The sequence below is a fragment of the Lissotriton vulgaris genome, chromosome 9, assembly GCF_964263255.1.
Source record: "Lissotriton vulgaris chromosome 9, aLisVul1.2, whole genome shotgun sequence".
In the NCBI taxonomy this organism is placed as follows: Eukaryota; Metazoa; Chordata; class Amphibia; order Caudata; family Salamandridae; genus Lissotriton; species Lissotriton vulgaris.
In genome coordinates, this window is record NC_141697.1 from 805,169,198 (window position 1) to 805,194,928 (window position 25,731).

A 25,731-nucleotide genomic window follows, 5' to 3' on the forward strand; every position below is an offset into this window, starting at 1 on the left:
TGTGATAACAGGAAGCAAAAGAAATTAAAATAACAGTGATGCTTCTTTACTGTATACAAGTATGCACCCGTAGAAGATATTTTTATAGCAAAAAGCATGTGGCATTTTGCACAGTGAATAACCATGTCACTGAATTCTTTGCAGGCAGGTGGTAGTCTAATGCCTGCAGCTTTTGATGGTTCTCCCAAGGCTGATGTATATAGGTCGGCTCTCTTGCTGCACCAGGTTTCTCCCGCATCATACAGTTGTAGACCCTTTCATGAATTGTTTTTAGGTGCTTCCACATGTATCTTGTCTCATGTGAATACTTCTTTGTGTTGATGTCAGTGACCATGTCATGAGTAATGTAATATATCAGGTAAGTGTAGGGCGATCAGCAGGCTCCAGGCAGAAACCAGCTCCTCAGAAGTGTAGACAGTGACCCCCTCTGTTCCCACGACACCACACACCCTGCGGTTAGTAAACACACACAGGGCGGGCGGTGGCGCCAGAAAAGAGAGAGACCTAAAACCCTTAGGTCTCCTAGTTTGAAGACAGGGTACACAAAAGTTGTATGCGAATAGGAAGCCGCAGTCTGCAGGGGAGAGAAGAAAACAAACATAAAACAGGTTACTAGTAATCTACAAAAAAGGGAACAAGGAATAACTAACCTATGTGTTCTGTACTGAGTGTGCTGCAAGGCTCTTACCTGCCCAAAGTTTGTATCGCACCCAAAAGGTATCCACAACGTAAAAATAAAATACGAACCAAAAAAAGGAAGGGTAGATACTTAGGTCTCTCTTGCCAAAGGAAAGATTCCACGGAAGAAAAGAAAGTTCCAAACACAGTCTCGAACACTTCCTTAGTCGAAGAGTTCAAAGGAAAATGTATTGCAGGATCGTGATGCTTCTCACCGAGCCAGCAAGGCAAACAAAACAAAGTTCACTCTATTAAATCCGTTCCCAGGCGTTTCCCACCAAGGAGCAGCAGCCGGACGATTACACTCGACGTCCTTTGATCAAATAACGGAAAAGAAAACTCCATCGGCCATTGTCTTGTCAGTTAACCGACACGCCGAGAAACCACCGCGGTTTACCACAGTATCCGGTAAGCGGGAGCAGGGGCACAGCGAAGATCCACAGGACAAGGTAACGTCACTCCTGTGATCCGCTATCAACGGGAAATGAAGAGCGGGTCCAATTCCGGTGTTCACCGCGGCGAGGGGTTCTTGCACAATGCCGCTTGGAGAGAGGATGACAGAGTAGGTCTCAAGAGCCCGCGCGGCCGCGCTAGGCTCTGAAGCAGTGAGGAGGAAAAACACGAACAAGTTCACGGGAGCAAGGATTGTATCTGTGATACTAGGGCCGGGACCCAGGCAGGAATCCACAAAAGAAAACCAAGCACCGCCGGTAGGAGGAAGGAGGCATAAGAACCACCCAGACGGCCTCTGATTGGTGCACGAGGAACATGGTCTTCTGCAGAACGCCTCAAGGCATTCTGGGACTTGTAGTCCTTGTTAGGCAAAATTCACCATACAACACACTCAGAACATGCCTAAGAGCTCCGGGTCCTAACAGTACCCCCCCTAATGGTCTTCTCACGGGTCTAGGTTTGGAGGGATTGAGCGCATGGAATCTACGCACCAGTCTAGGGGCATGAATGTGTTCGGCAGGTTCCCAAGTTCTGTCCTCTGGCGGATAACCCACCCAATCAATGAGATACTGGAGTCTACCTCTGTGTCTACGTGAGTCTAACACTCGTCGTACTTCATATTCGCTTTCGCCTTCAACCATAACAGGGGGTGGAGGAGGTTCAGGGAGTATTGGGGCCACATAGGGTTTAAGAAGGGAAGTATGAAAAACAGGATGTATTTGCATCTCGGGGGGCAGCACCAGTTTGAGGGCAACAGGAGAGATGACTTTCAGTACTTCAAAAGGCCCAAGGTAGCGGGGTTGTAACTTACGCGGCCCTTCTATTCTTAGGTTCTTTGACGATAACCAAACCCTATCGCCCACTGCATAAACGGGAGCAGGTCGTCGATGTTGGTCCGCTTGGGCCTTCATGAGCTCTTTAGCCTGAGTTAGTTATTTTGTCGCCTGCTCCCATATCTGTAACAGTGTTTGGTGATGGTCAAGAACCGCAGGATTTAGTGTGTCAGAAGGGAGTACTTCAAGAGGTAGTATTTTGGGATGATAACCAGTGGTAAAAAAGAAAGGAGAGATCTTGGAGGCTGTGTGGGTAGAATTGTTGTATGCAAATTCTGCAAGAGGTAGAGCTTGTACCCAATCCTGACATGTAGTAGTTATAAGACACCTGAGGTACTGCTCTAAGGTTTGGTTTGACCTTTCGGTTTGACCATCGGTCTGGGGATGATAGGAGGAAGATAACCTATGATCAATGTAGAGGGATTTACACAAACCTTGCCAAAATCTGGAGATAAACTGGGGACCTCGATCTGATACTATAACAGAAGGTAATCCATGTAACCTGACAATTTCTTTTATGAATACTTCTGCTAGATCCATGGCTGAGGGGATCTTTTTTAGGGGGACAAAATGGGCCATCTTGGATAACAGATCGACAACAACCAGGATTGTGGTGTACCCATGAACATTAGGCAAGTCGGTGATGAAGTCCATACTAAGGGTAGTCCAGGGGCTGTTGGGCACGGAAAGAGGTTGCAATAACCCTGCAGGTACAGAATGTGAGGCCTTCTGGCGTGCACAGGTAGGGCAGGCCTTGACGTGTTGCTTAACATCCTGCGATAGTTGGGGCCACCAAAACCATCGTTGGCAAAGGCTTTTAGTCTTGTTTTCCCCTGGATGACCAGCTAAGGGCATGTTATGACACCATTGTAGAACAAGGTGGTGTAATTCGTCATTAGGTAAAAAGAGTTTATTGTCATGATACCACAGATAGTCCACGATGGTGTTATTTGGATCCTGTAACCAAGTGACCGGATCTAGAGGTGCATAAGCCTGTTCTAATTGGTCCATGAAGGTATGGGAATCAGGGATCTTGTCTCCTAACGCTACTATTCTACTCTCTGGAATAAGAGGCAGTGGTTTCTCCTGAACCCACTTGTTCTCCTCTCCTAGCCTGGATAGAGCATCAGCCTTTCCCTGTCGTATTCCTGGTCGAAAGTGTATCAAAAAATCATATTCCCCAAAAAAGGCGACCCAACGTAACTGTCTTGGTGTAAGAGCTTTGGCTGTGCGAAAGTATTGAAGGTTCTGATGATCAGAATAGACAGTGATCACATGGGAAGATCCTAACAGGTAGTGACGCCACTCTTGGAAGGCCCGTTTGATCGCAAGGAGTTCCCTCTCTCCGATGGTATAGTTTTGCTCTGATTGGGACAGGGTTTTGGAGAAGTACGCCACAGGATGGAGAGTGCCTTTTAGGCAATCACGTTGTGATAACACACCTCCCACCGCATATTGAGAAGCGTCCACTTCTAGAAAGTAGGGTTGTGTTTCGTCTGCATGTTTCATGATGGGCGCAGAAGTGAAACGGGCTTTAAGGGCCTGAAAGACTTTTTCCGCTTCCATATCCCAGATGAACTCAACCCCCTTTTTAAGCAAGCGAGTGATGGGTGCTACTAGGTCAGAAAAGTGGTCCACAAACCTTCTATAGAAGTTTGCAAATCCTAAGAAGGATTGAATTTCCTTCACCGACTTTGGACTTGCCCATTCTAGGATAGCAGATATTTTGGCAGGATCCATATGTATTCCCTTAGGGGAGATGATGAACCCTAAAAAGGCTACACTGTGCGTATGGAAGATGCACTTATCGAGTTTAGCAAATAGGTGATGTTCTTGTAGTTTACTCAATATGGCTTGTACATGAGACACATGTTCAGACTCATTAGAGGAGTATATCAATATATCATCGATATACACGATGACAAAGAGGTCCAAATAATTCCGCAGTATCTCATTTATGAAGAATTGGAATGCTGCGGGAGCATTACACAGCCCAAAGGGCATGACGTTATACTCATAAAGCCCGAATTTAGTCCTAAAGGCTGTTTTCCATTCGTCCCCTCTTTTGACTCTGATAAGGTGGTAGGTCCCTCTTAAATCAAGTTTGGTAAAAATGGTGGCCTTCCTAACCTGATCGAGCAGTGTGGAAATGAGAGGGAGCGGGTATTTGTTCTTTATAGTTGCTTTGTTCAACACCCTGTAGTCCAGGCAAGCCCGCAGTCCCCCTTCCCGTTTGGGTATAAAAAAAATGGGGGAAGACACTGGAGAGGAGGAATGACTAATAAATCCCTTTGCCAACATGTCCTGCAGATACTCTTGTAGGTATTTGGTCTCTGTTTCTGTAAGCGCATAAATGCGGCTAACAGGTAAATCTGCGCCAGGTATGAGATCTATCCTACAATCGTAGGGACGATGTGGCGGTAAAGCTACTGCTTTCACATCATCAAAAACGTCAGAATATTGTAGGTATTCAGAGGGTAACTTGGCGCCATCAATCGTGGTTGCAGAACAATACACCGGAGTATGCCAGTGGTTGATGTCTCTGTAACAATGGGTAAGACAGTGAGCGGAGCGGAGGGTAACAGTTCTGGCGACCCAATCTATGTGGGGGTTATGGGTCTGTAGCCAGGGTACTCCTAATATTGCCCCGAAGTTGGGTGTATCAATCAGGTCGAATGATATGCATTCGCTATGACCATTATCACACAACACAATGATCTCAGGGGTGTGGTATTTCAGCATTCCCGAGGACAGGGCAGACCCATCTACAGCTCTGACATTTTCAGGTATATCTTTCTTAAGGAACTGGATGCCCAAAGATTTAGCTAGGGTAATATCCAAGAAATTTCCCGTGGCTCCTGAATCCAAAAGAATAGCCATGGAATGTCTTCCTTGTGAAGGTAACACTAACACAACCGAGATGGTGAAGGGTTCGGGAATGGTGGAATAGACGTTTGCCACATGTTTAGAGGTCAGGGACAGAGAAGGACTTGGAAGAGCGACCTCAATACTCCCCAAGTCAACTAGTTTCCCGACGGCATAGATTTAGTGTATTTAGATATCCCTTCTCGCAAGGAGCTTTTTGGTTTTACCGGACATTCTCGGGCAAAATGGCCAGCCTTTCCGCAGTATAAACAGAGATTCAACTTACGTCGTTTTTCTTTTTCTTCGGGTGTTAGGGGGCCACGTATCCCTCCTATCTGCATAGGTTCACTTGTGTCTGTGGGTTCTCTTTTTGCAGGTTTAGTTATCAGGAATTTAGGGAGATCACCGCAAGTTTTTTCACCCTTTCTCTCAGCCAGTCTGTGATCTAATTTGACTACTAGGTCAATGAACTCAGAACAATTTTCAGAGGGATCCACTATTTGCGATAAGATGTCTTTGAGTTCATCTTTCAGCCCCCTGTAAAACAATGAAGTTCTCTTATCGTCGGGCCAGTGTGTCTCTGTCACCAAGCGGTTGAAGGCGGTGATATAGGACAACAAATCTTTTGAGCCCTGTCACAAATTAAGGAGCTCATTATCACTTGCCTGCATATACGTATGCCTAGAAAAAAGGCTTTTCATCCGCTCCTTAAATAGGGTGAGATTGTATAAAACAGGATCGTCATTCTCGACCAGTGCTACCGCCCATGAAGCGGCGTTCCCACTTAAATAGGAAATAATAAAAGCAATCTTTGCCGCGTCATCAGGAAATGAGGAGGCTTTACACAAAAACATCAGGTGACATTGATTCATGAATACCTTGAATTTCTGACTATCTCCGCTAAATCTTTCCGGCATTGCTAATGGTGTTTGAGGTGGGGTGACTACTGTAACTTGAACCGGAGAGGTGGATGGGGCAGGTGTAGGAGAGACCCCAGGGGTACTAATACTAGGCGCTTGAAAGTGAGAAGGCTGTATATAGCTTCTTCTATGTCTAGCTTGTATCTCTGGAGTTTTACTTGCTTCTATCAGTCTAGTGTTTTCTTCCATTAACCTCTGGTTTTCGTTCCTCATCAATTTTAGTTCAGTTTGTAAATTCACCACTGTGGTAGCTAAGTCCTTTAATGTTATCTCATCAGTCTCTCCCTGCATGCCTATGTCGTCCATGACTGTCTACACTCGGGAGGAGAGATAAACGTGGGCTTGGTTTTCTGTCGGGCGATCAGCAGGCTCCAGGCAGAAACCAGCTCCTCAGAAGTGTAGACAGTGACCCCCTCTGTTCCCACGTCACCACACACCCTGCGGTTAGTAAACACACACAGGGCGGGCGGTGGCACCAGAAAAGAGAGAGACCTAAAACCCTTAGGTCTCCTAGTTTGAAGACAGGGTACACAAAAGTTGTATGCGAATAGGAAGCCGCAGTCTGCAGGGGAGAGAAGAAAACAAACATAAAACAGGTTACTAGTAATCTACAAAAAAGGGAACAAGGAATAACTAACCTATGTGTTCTGTACTGAGTGTGCTGCAAGGCTCTTACCTGCCCAAAGTTTGTATCGCACCCAAAAGGTATCCACAACGTAAAAATAAAATACGAACCAAAAAAAGGAAGGGTAGATACTTAGGTCTCTCTTGCCAAAGGAAAGATTCCACGGAAGAAAAGAAAGTTCCAAACACAGTCTCGAACACTTCTTTACTCGAAGAGTTCAAAGGAAAATGTATTGCAGGATCGTGATGCTTCTCACCGAGCCAGCAAGGCAAACAAAACAAAGTTCACTCTATTAAATCCGTTCCCAGGCGTTTCCCACCAAGGAGCAGCAGCCGGACGATTACACTCGACGTCCTTTGATCAAATAACGGAAAAGAAAACTCCATCGGCCATTGTCTTTTCAGTTAACCGACACGCCGAGAAACCACCGCGGTTTACCACAGTATCCGGTAAGCGGGAGCAGGGGCACAGCGAAGATCCACAGGACAAGGTAACGTCACTCCTGTGATCCGCTATCAACGGGAAATGAAGAGCGGGTCCAATTCCGGTGTTCACCGCGGCGAGGGGTTCTTGCACAATGCCGCTTGGAGAGAGGATGACAGAGTAGGTCTCAAGAGCCCGCGCGGCCGCGCTAGGCTCTGAAGCAGTGAGGAGGAAAAACACGAACCAGTTCACGGGAGCAAGGATTGTATCTGTGATACTAGGGCCGGGACCCAGGCAGGAATCCACAAAAGAAAACCAAGCACCGCCGGTAGGAGGAAGGAGGCATAAGAACCACCCAGACGGCCTCTGATTGGTGCACGAGGAACATGGTCTTCTGCAGAACGCCTCAAGGCATTCTGGGACTTGTAGTCCTTGTTAGGCAAAATTCACCATACAACACACTCAGAACATGCCTAAGAGCTCCGGGTCCTAACAGTAAGTATAACTACTGAATTTAACTGGTTTTGTGCATTTGAAATCTGAGCCTAACTATAACGTCCCTATAACCTATGTTTTCTTCAGTGAATTTCTAAGGTTATTTTACATTTTATTTCCTAACTATAACGTCCCTTTAACCTTTGTTTTTTTCAGTTAATTTCGACATTTAAAAAAATGTTTTTTTCTAATTATAATGTCCCTATAACCTTTATTTTAGTGAAATTCTACAGTCTGTTACTGTTATATGTTAACAATAACATCCCTGCAACCTTTTTGTTTTGTGAAGTTTTAAGTTTTTTTTAAATTGTAACCTGTAACTTTTGAGAGTGGTTGTGTAAGTGGCTGTATAGATCAGCGAGTCGCTGTGTGAGTGTCTCTATGGGTCTGTGAGTGGATATGAGAGTGGTTTTGTAGGTGTGTGAGTGTCTGTGTGAGTGGCTGTTTGGGTCAGTGAGTAGGTTCGTGAGTGGCTGTATGAGGCTGTGAGTGGCTGTGTGTTTGGCTGTATGGGTCTCTTAGTGGCTTTGTGAGTAGCTATATGGGTGGGTGACTGGGTGTGTGAGTGGCTATATAGGGTCTGTATGTTGGTACATGGGTAGCTGTGTGGGTGTGTGACTGCTTCAGTGAGTAGATGTATGGGTCTGTGAGTGAGAGTGCGATTTTGATCTAGGGGTCTGGGCATGGATGTGTGAGTGGCTGTATAGCTCTAAGTGGGCGTGTGAATGACTATTGATTTGTAAGTGGGTGTGTGAGTGGCTGTATGGGTATGTGAGGGGGTGTGTGAATAGTTTCCTAGTGCTATCTCCTAAAATGTCTCCAGTGATCTTGAGTGCATTTCAGCAATGTGATTGTTCCTTGTATGTCTTTATGCAGACCCCTGTGACAACATAAATCATTCTATAGAGAAGACAATGATACTGCAAAGAGTTACATTTCCGTCAAACAAGGGTACTTCCTCTTAACTATATGAAGTATGGGCCTCTTTGTTTGGTGGAGATGTCCTCATATTCAAGAAGGTATCACCAAAATTGGTGGGAAATGTGTGGTAGGCCCTTTTGTTAAGCTGTTCGTTATCCTGGTAAAAGGCAAGAAGACCTTTTCATACTACTAAGGTAGATGAGGTGGGGCCAAAAGGACGGAGCTTCCAGGTGATTTTCACATTTGCATGCTCACAGTAGTTTAAAGACAGAACTATAAACTCTGCTCCTACCAGGAGAGGCCAAGCGCAGGATCCTTTGTAGAAGCCCTCCCAAGCTCATTTCGGCCCTGGGGACCCCATCCCCAGTGGCCTGGCCTCTTCATTTTGGGTGCCTCCAGGATTGTGGACTACGGGAGTAAGCCTCAATGCCCATGTAACCCCTTATGGTTCCCCGCTTCCAGCTGGCATTACTCACGTGCACAGGGAGCAACAATTAATGTTGCTCCCTTTCTGTGTGAGCAATTCTTTTATCTGTTTCTCTGTCCGCTTGAGAGCAGGCATGAAAACAGATGAAAACTCTGCTCCCAGCAAGTGTCCTGGGGGTGGGTGCTGCCCCCTACTTGTAAACAATTAGTGAAGCACCATGGAGGTGGTGGTCCCCATGACGTAAATGGCCTCAGAGGGTGGACACGTGGCCCCCTTTCCCCTTTTAATTTAATATGTGGCCCAGGGAGGTGGTGGCCCCTGGGCCTTTAAAGTCAATGGAGGGGGGTCTGTGTGTCCCATTCCAATTTTTTAGAAATCCTCAGGAAGTTGGTGGTCCCTAGGGCTCTTAAAAGCCTCAGAAGGGGTCCGTGTGGCCACTCTCTAGTTAAAATTACATCGGCCTGCCGGGAGGTGGTAGTACCCGGGACTAACCCTGGGCGGAGTTCGCAAAGTTGCGCTACCCAAAACTCTGCAAAGCAAAAACAACTCTGCAGCGCTACGCGGAGCTCCGCAAGTGTTGGAGTGTGATAGCAATTCGCAGTGATTTTCAATACCGGATGCTTGTCCGCACTGTGCAATCATCGCACATGGCACCTTGCATAGCACAAGTGGGTGCTGCTTTAAGTTCCTGCTGCTCGAGTAGATTTTTACTCGAGCTGCAGCTTTCTCAACGTGAACAGGCAGTTTCTCAACACAAGCGGTCACAAGTATACGCGACCACTTGCAATGAGAAACCTGACCCCCCAGGTTGAGAAATCTCACCAGGAGGTTTATTTTCCACACTCGCGCTCACCAACTTGATGTTGACGATCGCGAATGAGGAAAAATCTCGCCGGGAGGTGGATTTTCCTCACTTGTGCTCACCAGTTTGACGTTGACAAACACTATCAAGGAAAAAAAAAATTCTGAACTCCACGAGCTCCGTATAACGCAGAGTGCGGTAAACTCTGCAAACTCCACGAGCAGAACGGAGTTCACCACCCAGGCTTACCCGGGACCAAGATTGGCCATGGGAAGGTGGGCAGCGTGCACCACCCTTCCATTTCATATACATAAAGAAGCCCCTGGAACCTAGTCCACTCAGACGCAAATCATTAAGCAAGTGCAGGAGCCTGAGCTTTTGTTTTCTTTTTGCTGTGTATATGCAAATCTTCGCAATTTCTCAAAAAAATTAAAAATAAAATGCTTTTAGGCCGTGGAGGGGTCCCTGGGAGTTTCCCGACCCAGGGCTAGGGAGTCAGGGTATTCCTTCCATTTTTATTGTGTGAGTTGGGGGAATGGTGGGTGGCCAGTAATTTGTGGCTCCCTACAGATTCCACAGCTTTCTGTCACAGGAATGTGAGGAAAATGTAAATTTTTAGACAACATTTGAGGTTTGCATGGGTTTCTGTGTAAAAAAACCTGGTGCAAGCTACACAAGTCTCACAACCCAGGACATCTCCTAGTGTCTAGTTTTCAGAAATGTCTAGCTTTAGTAGGTTTCTCTGGGTGTCGGCTAAGCTAGGGCCAAAATTCAACAGCCACCCACATTGCAGAAAAGGGTTGGTTTTTGGGTGGAGAAACATGATCTGTCCATGTTGCATGTGTTCCTTTTCCTATCACACTGAGCTCGCCCACGCAAGTGAGGTAATATTTTTATTGGAAGTCTTAGGACAACTCTGGGTGGCAGGAAATTTGTGGCTCTCCACAGATTCCAGAACTTGCCCTCACAGAAACGGGAAGAAACTGTTTGCACAGTTTGAGGTTTACAGGGGCTTCTAATTTAAAAAAACCTGGTTAGAACCATACAAGTTCCATTACACTGGACACCCCCGGGTGTCTAGTTTCTAGAAATGTCTTGGTAAGGTTGGTGTAACAGAAAGATGGATTTGACACAACTCCAGATGTTTTTGGGTATAACTCTTTTTAGTGAGATATTGTTTGTTGATGTTCCAATATGGCCAAATTGTAGTATGTCAGGTAAATCTCTTCCTCTTTTTCCCAGCTTGATTCATCCCTCTCTCTTCTAAGGTGGTAGGTGGCATAGGCCCTCGGAGAGAAAAGGACATAGGCTTTAAATACTTTGTTCCCATTGGTTCCCCAAAACCTCTATACTACACCGCTAAGTGGCAGTTGAGAGAGTGGTTTATACTTGAAACTTCTGGTGCTCAAAGAGACTATCTGTAATATAAGGGCTCTATGGATGAGTTGTTCAGGTAAAAAGGGAAACATTACTGTGAGAAAGCGGGTCTATTTAAGAACCCAAGTACAGACACCAGAGCGCTTATCAGTAGCGGCCCGTGGTGGAAGTGCTGCTGTGCGCTGATGTGGGGCAGGGGAGTGCAGGGTGGGCGGTATTAAACTACGGATTATGGCCGATTAGAGGTAAGTAAACATATAAATAAATAAAATGAATTTTGCTGTGCACGGTGCATCGTTTATTTTCAAACCGGCTTTCACATTCCAATTATTCAGTAATCCCTTACTCGGATTTACATAATCTTTACTAATTGCCCTCTGGTGGTAAATCGGAGTAAGTGCGTGCAGCGGAAACCCGTGACTGTCAGGCTTCCCTCAGATGAAGGAGCAGCAGCTCCGAAACACGTAAAGGATTACTGAATAATTAGAATATGAAAGCTGGTTTGAAAATAAAGGGTTCTGTTGAACTATCCTTCGTGGAGTGGTGTCTTCAAGCTTCAGGGCAACCTTTGAATTATATATATATATACGTTCACAATGATCCATACAGCCACTCACACATTCACTGGCTCTTATGCACAGTTATTTATATATGTCAACTCTCACTGGTACTGTGTTTTACATATGTACTTACTTTGACATGTAGCACTGAGATATCCATTCACTCACCAATACACTCATACACAGTCAACCGCCCATGCAGCTATTTCCACATGCACTTTTGAACCCATAGATCTAGTGAATCAACTGTTCACACATGTATGCACAGAGTCACACACCTCCCAGCCACCCCCACACACACACTCACTCTCCCATACAAATACTTGGACAACCAATCAATAACCCATACAGTTACTCATATAGCTACTGATCAACACATGCAGCAGTTCATAGAACAACAGATATAATGATGCACAAATTAAGATAGTTTAGTCACTAACCCATGCACTCAGTGAGACACATTTAATCACTCTCTCATACAGCCAGTCAAGCACCTACTAAATCCTTCATCCAGACACTTATACATCCACTCATTCTTCAATATGTAAGACATATTTTAACTTTACAGAAACAGACAGCCACTGGATGATGTCATCAGTGATGTCACTGACCATGTCATGAATGATGTAATATGTGACATCATCAGCAGTGGATTGCGGGTGCGCGATATATAGTTAGCGCAACTAACTATATATGCGAATTTCAATGGTTTTATGCGAGTAAAATAAGGTTTTGTAAATGCTAATCCCTAACTATATATGGTCTATAACCTATGGTTTTTTCAGTGAATTTTCAAGGTTTTGTAAATGCTACTTCCTAACTATATATGGTCTATAACCTATGGTTTTTTCAGTGAATTTCAATGGTTTTTTAATAGCAAATATCTATAGCTGTAACATATGTTCTTATTCTAATTCATAAATATATTTTATATATATTTGTATTATATGTTTAAAATTCAATTTATATTATAGTTTAAATTATTTTTTCTTGTTTCGCTGCCGATCCGCGAAACGGTTAACGTTCCGTTAGTGCAAATACCGCGTTAGAAAGGCACATCGCGATGCATCCCGTAAACGCAACATATCGCGTTACTACATAATGTCCCTTAAGACGTTCTGCATTAGCGCACCCGGAAGCGTTATGGAACGCGAACCAAGGCGCGAAACGTAAAGGCTCGGAATCGATCCGAGGCGCAGCGCGGAACGCGGAACGTAAGCATAACAGGTCATGTGACTTGTTTATAAAACTTTTCATTGGTTCATTTTACTTTTAGTTTCCTAATGATGGAACGCTTGAGCATATGACGTAAAATAAACACTTTTCATTGGTTTAGAACATTTTCTTTTCTCAAATGATGAAAGTCCCACCTTCTTTCCTCACTCCGACTTTCATTTTTATGAGAGAAAGACCTGTTTTTGTTTGCTAAGACATGGCATTTGTATTAGCTGCAGCTGGTGGATCTCCACCACCACCAAAGAAGAAAGGACCGACTAGCCAGGTCATCTTCGACCAGGAAGAAGAAGAAGAGGAAGACAAGGAACAGGAGCAAGGGACAAGTGGCTTTCTGAAAGAAATGCCAAGAACGTCCCGTGTGAAAGTGAATTTTATCTGGCAATTTTTTTCTTTTCCTTCTCATGAAAAGAAAGTTAATGCTAGGTTCATTACCTGCCTCATCTGCAAAAAAACACTCTCGAGAGGGACCGAAAAAAAATATAGCTATGGTAATCATACCATGCATCGGCACATGGAGACTTGGCACCCTCTTAATTATTCCAAAGCGCAACTTCGAGATTTGGTGGAAAACCCCCGACCGGCAAAAACATCCACCAATGACTTTACAATAAGTGAGTCAGAGGCAAGGGAAACGATTCCAAATCTGCAAAAGAACTTTGTGCACATGAGATTGACTTGTTTACAGTGTGGAAAATTAATTTCATGTGGAGAAATGAGTATTACTTTAATAAATAGATCATTTGAAAATCATCAATGTCCAAAACGTCCTAGAAAGTGAATTTTTTTTCTTGTTGCTCCTGTTGAGCCCTTTGAAGTGAATCATTTTTGTTTCCCCTTCCTCAAAAAAAACACAAAAAAATATAAAACATCAAAAAGAATAAAAAAAAGTTCTTTTCAGAACTACCTTCCCTTTTTAAAAAAAATGCTAGAATGTTTAGCACTCTAGCATCCTCTATTTCTTTTGATTCGCTTCCCGGTTAGCGTTCGGGTACGCGAACCGGGAGCGAACTAAAAAAATATTTTTTAAAAAAAGACGAATAAATAAACAGAGAGTAATGTGAAAAGAAAGACAAATAGAGGGTGTAACACACAATAACTGTTGAAAGAGGGACTGATAGAAGAAGTGAAAAGAGTAGTATAAGTAAGTAAAAGAAAAAGAAATGAAGGAAGTAGCAAAGACAGGAAACTAAGGGTTAAAGAAAAGAAGCAGTGGAACTAATAAAAGTTAAATCTGATAGACATGTAACGTAAAGAGTACTAAACACTTACCTTATAATTGTCATTACCGTAGTGTATTATCATTTTCATACTTTTAATCTGTGTAAGAAAGAACAAAAAAATTTAAATTAATACAAGATGGTAAAAAAAGAGTGAGCATAAGACAAAATGAATGTTAAATGTTAAATGTGGTATACTAGTAAAGCGTACAGCTGACCCAGCAAAGAGGTGTCCCGGCGCTGTATACCGCTGGAGAACCCATCCTGGCTTTCCCTGTGAGATGGTCCCTCCTGAGCATCCCCAAGGTGAAGCCAGGCATCCCCGGCGCTGATGGGGCCGTTAGTAGAGATTAAGCAAGCTATTGCCCAGAGTTGCTGAGTGGGACCCATGGTTGGAGTAGGCACTGAAGCGAGAATTATCGAGACCGCTGACCATGGCCCAAGACCCTGCCACGTCAGGAATCGAACCCTGGTCCCGGGCTGACCTCTGCTTCCGGGTCTGCCACCTCTAACCAGTGAGCCACACCAATCCATATATATATTAGAAATTACAATTCAAAGTAGAAAATTAATTAAACATATTTAATGGTTTATTTTTGCTGTTATCAGAAAATATCAAATTTCACTGAAAACAGTGAGTTGAAGGTATTCATCATATAACAGCGGGGAAAAAAAACACAATCACAATGATTGTGTTTAATAATATAACTAAGCAGAAACAAGAACTCCTCCAAAGTAACTTACTTTCTATGACGTCAAAGGATATCCTATGAACAGCTTATACTCTGTTGTGCTGTTACTATTTTCTGCCCGCCACTTTCTGAAAGATAAACTCAATTGTTTTAAGAAAACTGAGACATACAAAGCAATTTGAAACAGCACACTAAATTACAGCAACACCTAGAATCATTATAGTCCAATTACCTACCCTAAATTCTGACTTCAAAAAACAAGTCAAAAGGCAACATTGCTTCATAGTCAATTAGTAATGTTTGCTGAAAGACTAGCCATTTTATACATTTTAAATAAGCTGTGTAATATCCAGATGTTGTCAAAGGACCAGTATATTATATAATAGCTGCAGTTGCAAATGTTCTTCCTGAAATCGATGACTATGTAGCCAAAACATTTTTAATTAGACTGGACAACTTATTTTCTTCCAGTTTATGTAGTTGAAATTGTAAAATGACATTTCATCCATAAGTTTCCATAAATAATGTGGACAGCATTGCAGACTTACATTTCCTCTACTCCTTATTTTGATCGGCTACTTGACTTTGCTTATAAAAACAAACAGTTTTCGCTCTGTACTACAATTATCCACAAGGCCATATAGAGTAGGAGCCATTAGAACATCTTGAAATTCCTCTGAACAAATCCCAAGCTTTTTTTCCTAAAATTTTGGTTGTAAGAACACCAGGTAAGAATTTTGAAGGTGGAAAGGCAATCTTTTTTGGAAAGTTAAAACAGAATCATTGCAGAATGACCAGCCGTTTCCAGATTTCAAATAGGCTGTATAATGTCCTGAATTAGTTGAAGGACCATTATGAAATATAATTGCAGTAGTTTTAAAAGTCCTTCCTGATATTGACAACTGCGAAGCCACAAAATTATTAATTAAAGTTGTCAATTTAGTTCCATCAGGCCTACATCGTTGGAACATTAAAATGACATACTGGCCATAACTTCGTAAAATTAACGTGGACAGCATTCCAGACTTACATTGGCTGCACTCCATATTTTGATCGGCTGCCTTTACTAGCTTATTGAAGGATACTGATTTACTGTCAGGCAAAGTTAAATATATAAATCTTTCTGAGTCTACACTATTAGTACTTGATAGCCTACAGTTCTCGCTGTCATGTTGCCATTGATAAGAAAGGCCAAATAGATAATCTACATCTACACCTTCATCTTGCAATACATCAAGCATATACATTAAAAACTCCTGACAATCCTGCTGAATATTTTCAGAGAATTCTGTTTGACCTGAACATTCGTCTAACAGAAAACGAATTTCAGACACACTTTCTACTCTCGTTTTATCAGCACTACATTTCTCTAACACAGAATTCAACAAACAGCATAAACTTTGTTCCGAATTGATCACAATCTGTTCTTTGAAAGTCTCTAGTGAAAAGAGAACATTAACAACTACATTAGCATAGCAGTTGACACCAGAACTATTTTCAAATTTAAAACCAACAACATTTTCAACAGAATTCATTTTATTCCTGCTTCCACTTTTGGGTTCATCGACTTTTGGTATTTTTGCATCAACCTCCCTACTATTTCTGATATTTCTTCGTTTCCGGCCTACCACACGTTTCTCAAACAAAGGATATTGAGGCAAATGTGGCGCATACTCTCTTCTTAACCTATTGTATTCCTTAACACAATCTAGATCCGCACAAATGTTTGTGACATCACAGTCAATCAAGTACAATCCCGATAAAGTTCTGACTCGTGACAATACTACATAAGCCATACCCTCCTTGAACACAGAACTGCCAAAATTCACCAAAGCAGTGTCTACACTTAAACCTTGCGATTTATGGATTGTCACCGCATATGCCAAGCAAACAGGAAACTGCTTACGGCGAACATATAAGTCTTTTACAAGCAAAAACCTAGCAAAGCAACGACCAATTAGCTGTACTTCCTCAATGCCATCAAATTTAATTTTTAAAAATTCAATTCCATCTCTACTTCTGTATCTCTCAAAATCAACAACATTACCCATTGATCCATTTACCAGACCTCTTTCAACATGTAAATTCCTTCTCAAAATGATTCAGCAATTTAAGCATACATTCAAAGTCTTTTCAAAACCCGCAGTTTTAGATATAGTCTTCTCTAATGAATCCAATTTAGATTTCAAATTCTCTGACAAAATAATTGTTGCTCCCATATGCTCTATTTTGTCAATAGCTTCAAGTTTTACAATGTCTTGTTTTTCTAAATTCAACATTTTGTTGTTGAAGATGGAACATTCTGCAAGAGTTGGCATCAAACATATTCCAGATTTCTTCTCGGTAATTTTCTGAAAAATATCCTCTGGCAAAACGTCTTTTTCTGGATATAAATTTGACAGTAAGCGTGCATGTAAAGCTTCTTTACCACGCTCAGTCACTTTCCCGATTCTAACATCTTGCAGAATATTCTTGTAATCTTCGTCCTTCGCCTGACGCATATTTTCACGCAGCTCAGCATAACTGAAGTTTAACCATATGTTAACGTTGCCAATGCTCCCTAGGCACTTCTTGGTATCTTCATGTGTAAGCAGTTTAAACACTGGTTGTCCTTTCACTGGTGTCAGCTGCAGAAGATCACCAAAAACAATGATGTGTTTGCCACCGAATAACACATCATACTCTGTTTTAAGAACTTCCTGCATTCTCAAATGCACAAACGCAAGCATGACATTTGAAACCATGCTTACTTCGTCAATGATAAGAAGTTTCATCTTCTTCAGGACTCTAGATACTTCACAACAAGCATCTCCAGATAACTTGTGGTATTGTAATTTGCTATCATGCTCCACTGGCAGAATCAGTAACCGATGCAAAGTAATCCCTTTAATGTTATGAGCTGCCAGTCCAGTTGGAGCGGTCACAACACAAGACAGCGATGATTCAGTCCTTTTCTGCAGATAACATGAAATTGCTTTAATGAGGAAACTTTTTCCAGTTCCTGCTTCTCCACTCACGTACAGTCGGACAGGCTTCAACGACGTACATGAGCACTCTTCCTTCTCATGACCTAATCCATGATCAATTTGGCTGGTAACTTTGTCATATATTTTCCTCTGCTCAACGTTGAGTTGTCTTTCCAATTCTTCTAAGTTAACTGCATCCTTCTGAGCATGTGCCATGGCTCTTTCCACTTCAATCATGGCAGTGGCAGCTTCATTTTTGATAACTGGTTCTCCTAGTGGATCCTGACTCAATGAAACAGAACTCTGACTGTCCTGAGAACTGTCTCTAGCAATCTCGGCTGCAATTGTTGCTTCCTGCTCAATTTCTGCATTCAACATTTGTATATATTTGGGAAAAACAGGACATTCTATGGACTCCTTGGCTGCATTGAAGGAGTCTTCGTAACAGAGAAAATCCCCAAGCAGTTCCTCTTCTGCACGCCAAGGCGAAAAGTTGCAAAAGAGCTAAATAGAAAAACTCTTTTCTTTCGGGAGATTCACAATCCAATTTTCGATGATTTATCAATTGACATTTTTTTTGCTTGACCAGACATCCTTCACTTCCAATTACAGCATACACTCCTTTATCAATATCTTCTTTGATGTTCCTTTTGAAAACGTAATTTTGAAGAACATCATACAGACAAGCATTCTCCAGGTGACTGCTTCGATTTGGATAATATGTATCCAACATGTTGGTCTTCAAAATGTCGGTACTGTTTGGCTCCTTTTCCGCCAAATACTCCTGGATTTAGCATAGAGACTTGCTGAAGACAAGCGGTCGGAACATTCGTAAGATCCGATTTCTCGATGCGACAACATCTTCAAACTGAAACTGTACAACTTCTTGCTGAGGCTCTTTTCATGGGAAATATCCTCCCACATATCCTTCAATTCTGTCTTTTCTTTTTTGGTGATGTAAGATGTCACATACCAAGCCACAGCCATACAGTTGTCAGCCACAAACTGTATATCCATGTTAGCATTCCACATGGACAAAATCACAGGGTTGTAGTCGTTGATGTACTTGGACTCTTCGTTTCTTTTCAAATTGTATGTGTTTTTGGGTGATTTCCTCGTCACATTATGTCGCAGTGAAGACATCAAACTGTTTACTCTTCCTTTAGAAATCACCGGTCGTGGAAAGTTGAAACGGCATTTGGTGTAGAACTTGTCCTTGTTTCTGAATTTACGACGACAGTACTTTCCACAACGATGGCTTTGGAAACGTAGAACTTGTTCTCTTAGGCTTTTCTTCTCCTTTGCGTTTGGAACAGCACACGTAGAATACTGTTCTATGAAACTCATCACTAAGTCATCCGGATCTGTTCCAAATTTATGTGCATCCTTGATCCATAGAAGCATATGTATATGAGGAGCACCTCTTGCTTGGTACTCCTTTCTCCAGAAAAAATCCAACACCTCTCCAAGAGGTGGATTCTTTTTATTCATGATGAAAGGCATCATAGCTTCAAATCTATGATTGAAATACCTGCATACATTCACTGGATCTAAAGAGCACAGTTCTCCGGGTGTCTTGAATTCAATATTTTCAATGTTTCCATTTACCTCTCGTAGAAAATCAAGTAAGTCTTCCCAGCTATACTCGGCACAGCTGAGAGTGAGGAACCATGTCGGAGTTCCTAAGTTCCTCAGCATACATTTTAAATCACCATGACGACGGTACCAGTACTCATTAGTACCACGCTGACACGCCATGAGATTAATTAGGTGAGAATCCAAAATACTGTCTTGGACATTGACTTTATCCATAAAGTCCCTTGCCGAGATGTTTCGCATCTGTATACCACTTTTCAAGATGTGGTTCACTGCATATGACAGTCCTGACAGATCGCTTTCAAACAGGAGATGAAACAAATAGGGAATGCATTGTCGAAACCTAGCATCTTCTGCATACAATCGTAAAGTCCAGTATTCTGAAGCAGGAATTTGAACAGGTCGCTCATCATATCGTCCTCCTCGACCTGTGGGAAATAGCTGTGGGAAACACTGAGCTTCCAAACTTTCCTCCCAAACACTAATGGGACTCCCTTTGGCTTGTTTCATTTGAAACAACTCAATAGCATTCCCCATAGCTTCCTTGGAATGCAAAGGATGAACACTATAATGTACATAAATTTCTTCCTTTTTAGAGGCTTCTACTTTTTCAATTTGACCAGGATACAAATCGCTATCCTCTTCCTCACTTACTTCCTCTTCTGCAACATATACATTCTTATAGTACTTATTATTTTTTTTAAAATACAATGTTGCCTTTTTGACTTTCCTAACATCCACTAAATCTTGCCATATTTTCTTACTCTTTGTTGGAACACCATTAACTATGATAACTAGAGGTTCCTCTTCCACTTTCTCTACTCCAATTGTGTTAATGTTTTTGTTCAAATCTAGAGGCAAATAAACAACTCTTCCCTTTAATCCTCTCTGTAAATCTGATGGAGGCAACTTCCCTGTCTTTGGCTCCATTCTTACAATAGCTTGAAAGGGATGCACACTTTGAATCAAAATAGATTCATAAGTATTTAAATCCTTCAATTCAGAAGGAATCTCTACCAATTCCAGATTATTATGAACCGCCCTAGCAGGCATCTGGTTTTGGTTTAATTTGTTAAAACAATAAGTACACATACGTTGGTCCGCTCCCAAATCAAAACAATTTTCTACCATCAAGTATGTGGCAAAATCCTTCCATTCACTATTGTTTTCCATATCACTTTTTGCATATATATCCACTAACTTAGTCTGATTCTTATAATAAGTCCGTCGACAACACACACAAGTAAAATTAGGCCTCTCTTTTGATTTCACCATAAACGTGGAAATATCCTTATGAAACTTATCTGTACTGAAAATCTGTACACGGTCTTCCACATTACCTTCTTCTAGTGATTCAATATCAACATTGTTCTCTTTACCAGCAAAGTAACAGAACTCAATTTCTTGACAAATATTCTTCACATCTACTTCAGAACCATGCAAAAGAGCACTGCTTAATTGTTTAAGCATAATTGCTGGACTCTTAGCATAATACAACATTCTCACTAATTTCCTCACTTTATTATGATGCACTGCTAGCATCCTGAAATGATGAAATACACTCTGGCATACTCTCCTGGAAAGACAAGCCAGTGAATGACCACGCAAACCTGTCACTTGTCTCACTCTGCAAGGATCTAATTCTTGCAACATCTTTATTTTTTGCTTTACACTTTTCTTATGAAATGTCCGTATAAAATCACAAAGCAAATTGATGGAATCCTGTCGCACACTGCAAATAGAACTACACTTCCAGGTGTACACTGGTCCCTTAGGACATCTCCCTAAAACCTCATCACTTAACGCCTCTTCTGCATCTGCAGACACAAGTATTTCTTTTTCAACTGGTTGACCGTCTTTCACCTCATAAGCTCGACCACTGGTGTCAACTGCATGCACCAAATCATTGTCCTGAAAATAACTCTCCTCATTAAAAAATGCCTCACTATTTGAACTATGCATCCGTTCTCCTGAGAAAACATCACAAAAATTACTTTGATTTACTTCTCTCTTCCATCTACTATTAGATTTGAAAACATAGATTACCTTGTTTAGTTTCCTAATTCTATTAATTACCAAAATAAATAACTTTCGCTTAATTTCGAAAGCCTGATCAATAATTTTCTCTACATTTTTCTTTTTCTTATAAAATGCCGCTTTCTGTTGGCCTTTCTTGAATTGTTTTAGCAAATTGACAATTACCCTGTTGCGGAACATTCGCCTACGAATGTCCGTAAATACATTTTTCCTTCTACTGCCATGCACAGAGTTATCTTCAGCTGTAGCAGAAACTTTTTTGACGGGCCTTTCCTTTCCATTTAAATTGGCTCTCTTTTTCGGCACTAAAACTTGTTCTGTAGTTATACTTTAGTTTCTACAAATGTTTCTAAGAAATGATTTCGTTCGCTTACCCGAAGTTTTCTTCGTGCGTTGAGATGATTTAAATGTAGAGGACTGCTGCAAAAATGTAGTAATCTGCTGTCTTTGACGTTTCGTAGACTTTCGGATTCTATCTTTAGATGGCATTGTCTAATTTCTCAATAATCTGCAGTTGAATCTGTGGTAAAATATAATAAAAAATGCTATTAACCACTATTACCAAACAGTAAATCAACAGTAAGAATTTGATTCAGCAACGCTATAAAGATGATTCATTAATTATTTTTTTAATTTTACCGTGATAGTGATAATATTACATGGCTTTCATGCAAATGACTACCCACCCTGCAAAAAAAAGCCCACATGAAACTTTACACACATTAAATTGTGTACTTACCTGCAATAATCCATATGCCAGTGTTTACGTCCCTCCACCCTGCCCCTCCCCCTCCCCGCATGCCTGCCCCACCGTAACTCCCTCCTCGACCCGCGGCTGCTGTTTTGCAACATGGTGCTTCTTGTAAATCTCTCCTGCATTACAAAAGTGACGCACCAACAGCACAAAAGAGGCGCACAACCATCATAAATCTGTCTCTAAGACTTTAAGGGCCAGATGTAGGTCTGTCGGTAACGACCGAAAAATGGTATTTTTGGCCGTTACCGACCAGATAACAAAATTTTTCATGTAAGGGGCAATATATTACCGAATCGGTAAAATTACCGAATCGGTAATTTTACCGATTAGGTAAAATAAAACATCGATAAATATACCGATTTAAAGCCACCCATATGTAGGTAGGACTCTTCTGGTCATAATTTGAAAACACAGCACAGCTCCTATGTACATACACACCTTATCAGTACTAATACTTTACATTAACTACAATTACAATTGGTAAAAAAATGCAAAATCGCCTTTCAAAGCATAATGCAAACACTTGACGCAAAACATCATTTAAAATATACATGTGGCCTTGGATTTAGGCCCCTACATACCGATTGGCCATTTACCGGTCGAAAACGGCCGAAATCGTCCGTAACCGGTCGGTAAATGGCCTGAAACAACCACCTACATCAGGCCCTAAGTGTGCATGCATTTGATTTCAAACAAAGTTTTTAAACCTTTTATGTAAAACAATAATACACCTACATTCATGCGGAACAGACTTAAGATGCCCTAATACACATCAAAAAGTTTTTTTAAGGAACTTGCACCTTTTTTTCAATAACTTTTAACATGGCTATGTAACTCAAACAATCAAAATGAAAATTTTTCAGGCACACATGGGGGCGTATTTACAAGGGCCTTGCACTACAGGGAAAGTGACTTCAAATGACCAGACACACATGGGGACGTATTCACAAGGCCCTTGAACCCTGGGGAAGTGACTTGAAATTGCTAAGCACACATAGGAGAGTATTTACAATGCCCGTGCAACACTTATGCATCATTTTTTACATATACACCTGTTATGGCTGGATTTTCTGATTAGATGGGATCAGCCCCTAGGGGCCCCTCCAACCCAGCCAGAACGTAATCACATCCCTCCTCAGGACCAACTATCCAGGCACCTGGGTACCTACCTGAGGATGGGGAACTCGCAATATACAAGCTCATATTATTAAAAACACCACTAAATCTATAGGGATACTAAGAATACTCGCTGATTACTAAGGATAACTTATAGTCTCGCGGCCACTCAGACCCAGACTAATCTACCCTGGGGCAGATATGACACACAATCCGGTGCGTCTACACACGTGGGTCTGCAGCCCCAGTGCTCTCCCTTATTTCCAAACGGTTCGCAATCCGGCAAACCTAAACGCCAGTATCCCCCCTGACGCTCTCACTTACGCAAGCCACAATCCTGTGGGTATCCACGCTGGTCATCCACCCCAGCGCTCTCACTAACGCCGTATATCAACGACGACCACATTCCTATGAACACCTCCAGATATATGTCTCTTCACTAAGGATCTACTACTACAATAATATTATGGGATAGCCGAATTACTTAGTGTCAACAATTCCCTAGCTCAAGGGCTCCCTGTTCTCTCTATTTATTCAGACTTACCGGATCAGGGGCAGCATCTGTTCTGGCTGTAACATCTGACTAGGAGAAAAAGGTTACCTATGCTTTGGAACAGAAGACGCTGTTTACAGGATTATGGGAGGGTGTGGTCCCTTAGTTGCAGGTCTCCTCTCTCCCTCACCATTACTTACCTGATCAGGGGTAGCATCTGTTCAAACAGTAATACTACTAGGAAAGGGGATTACCCTCACTGTATGGGATACACACTATGTGATTGAGTTATTTCTTGATTTAAGCGCTCCTACTCCCTTCTGATCCATCAGTGGCTCAACAGCAACTGGCTAGAAGCCAAGATAGCTTTATCATAAAAAAACTCATGCACACTAATTCACTAATTAATGGGGTTATTTATTGTAACAATAATAAAGTATACATATACAAAACTATGGGGTCTCTATAACTAGCAGTAACTTTAACACACCGCTGAAAGAGAAGGATTAAACATAACAGGAACACTCCGCTGAAAGGGAAAAGATTAGACATACAATAGCCTAGGGAATAAGAACAAGATTAAAGTGTAAGTGTAACTAATTCAGACTACCTCACCTATTAGAAGGAAGATTTCTCTCTCTGCCTCTGGTGGGATTAGGGCTCTCTCTGCCTCTGGTGGGATTAGGGCTCTCTCTGTCTCTCCCTCCTTCACCACATAACCAAGCCTCTGGTTCAGTTGCTCCAGCTGACAGCCTTCTTTGATGCCCTCTGCACTGCTCTCTCTCTCTCCTCATCTTCAGCAATCGTCTGCCTTCTTTCTCCATTTAAGAACTGCACTGTATTCTGCAGCTCCAGCAGACATTCTCTCTCTCTCTCCAAGCTGAATTGAGCTCCAAGCTGAACTGAGCTCCCAGCTGTTCTGAGCTCCAGGCTGAACTGCACACCACGCTGAACTGAACTCCAAACTGAACTGACCACTCCTCCTCTCCTGTAGCTCGCTAATATGGAAGCTTGTCCTTTCATGGAAAGTTACGGCCAGTAACCTGCAGCCCACCAAATTCTTGTACCTCCCCGTACCAAGGACACGTTCCCAGCTGGCCAGCCTGAAGTTGTGTCTTCGGAGTGGAGAAAAATACATTCCTTCGAAAAGGGCCAGCCTGAGCCGGTTCTCTCCAAGCGAACAACAGCCTTAACTATAAACTTTAACTTTACCCTGGAAAGCCTCTCAGCTCCCTCAAGATGGAGTCGCTCTAGTTCTAGGCCTGTAGGCCTGAAAGGGATGAAATGCCCCTTAGCTCTGTCAGAATACCTACATAAACCATACCAATGTGTCTAATATGTCAAAGCCAATAGGCAATAGACAGGTTAAAGTCAAGAATAAAGGATCTATCATCATATTAAACAGCTATCCTCTTCTAGGTCTGGAAAAAAGGGCTTAAAAGGGCCAACACAGGCTAAGAATACCTATACTAGATGTGAGCAAGACTAAGGTCTATATCATTGCTAAATAGAGCCCAAAAACTCTGCCATTACATTCCACCCTTAGATCCTTATCTTGCGAACATCAATAAACAACAACATCCATATAAACAAACATCAACACAATCTATCAACAAATCAAAAACTAAAAAACTCTCTAAAAAGAATGACAACTTAATGAAATTCCACCTGAAACTCAATTGTAGGAAATACAAACCTAACAACCGACTGAAAACAAATTAAAGCACCCTTGATTCGAATGCTGAAACATATCTGAGATTGGATCTGATAACAACAGAAACTAACCAAAGCATCCTCAAACTAAATGTGCCTCAACTTCTAGTGATAACTGGTGAAACCTAGCGATGTAGGGACGTATGTGTTGAATGAAAACAGCAAGGGGCCTAAATGGGGCCTACCTACTTGGGACAACTTAAGCCTAAATGAGGCCTACCTACTTCGGACAACTTAAGAACTAAATGTGTTTCAACTTCTAAAGAGAAAACAACAAAGGGCCTAAATGAGGCCTACCTACTATAGTCAACTTAAGCTAATGATGACTCATGAAATCTATTGGTGTAGGGGCTTGTTTGTGGAATAAAAATAACAATGGGCCTAAATGAGGCCTACTGACATTTGTCAATTTAAAGAAACATTTTGGTGAAATCTGAGAAGTAGACATGACAAATTATTTTCAAGGTCTGGGCAAACATTAATACATAATCATACTAAAAGACACACCTCCCAGGACAATCTAAAGTCT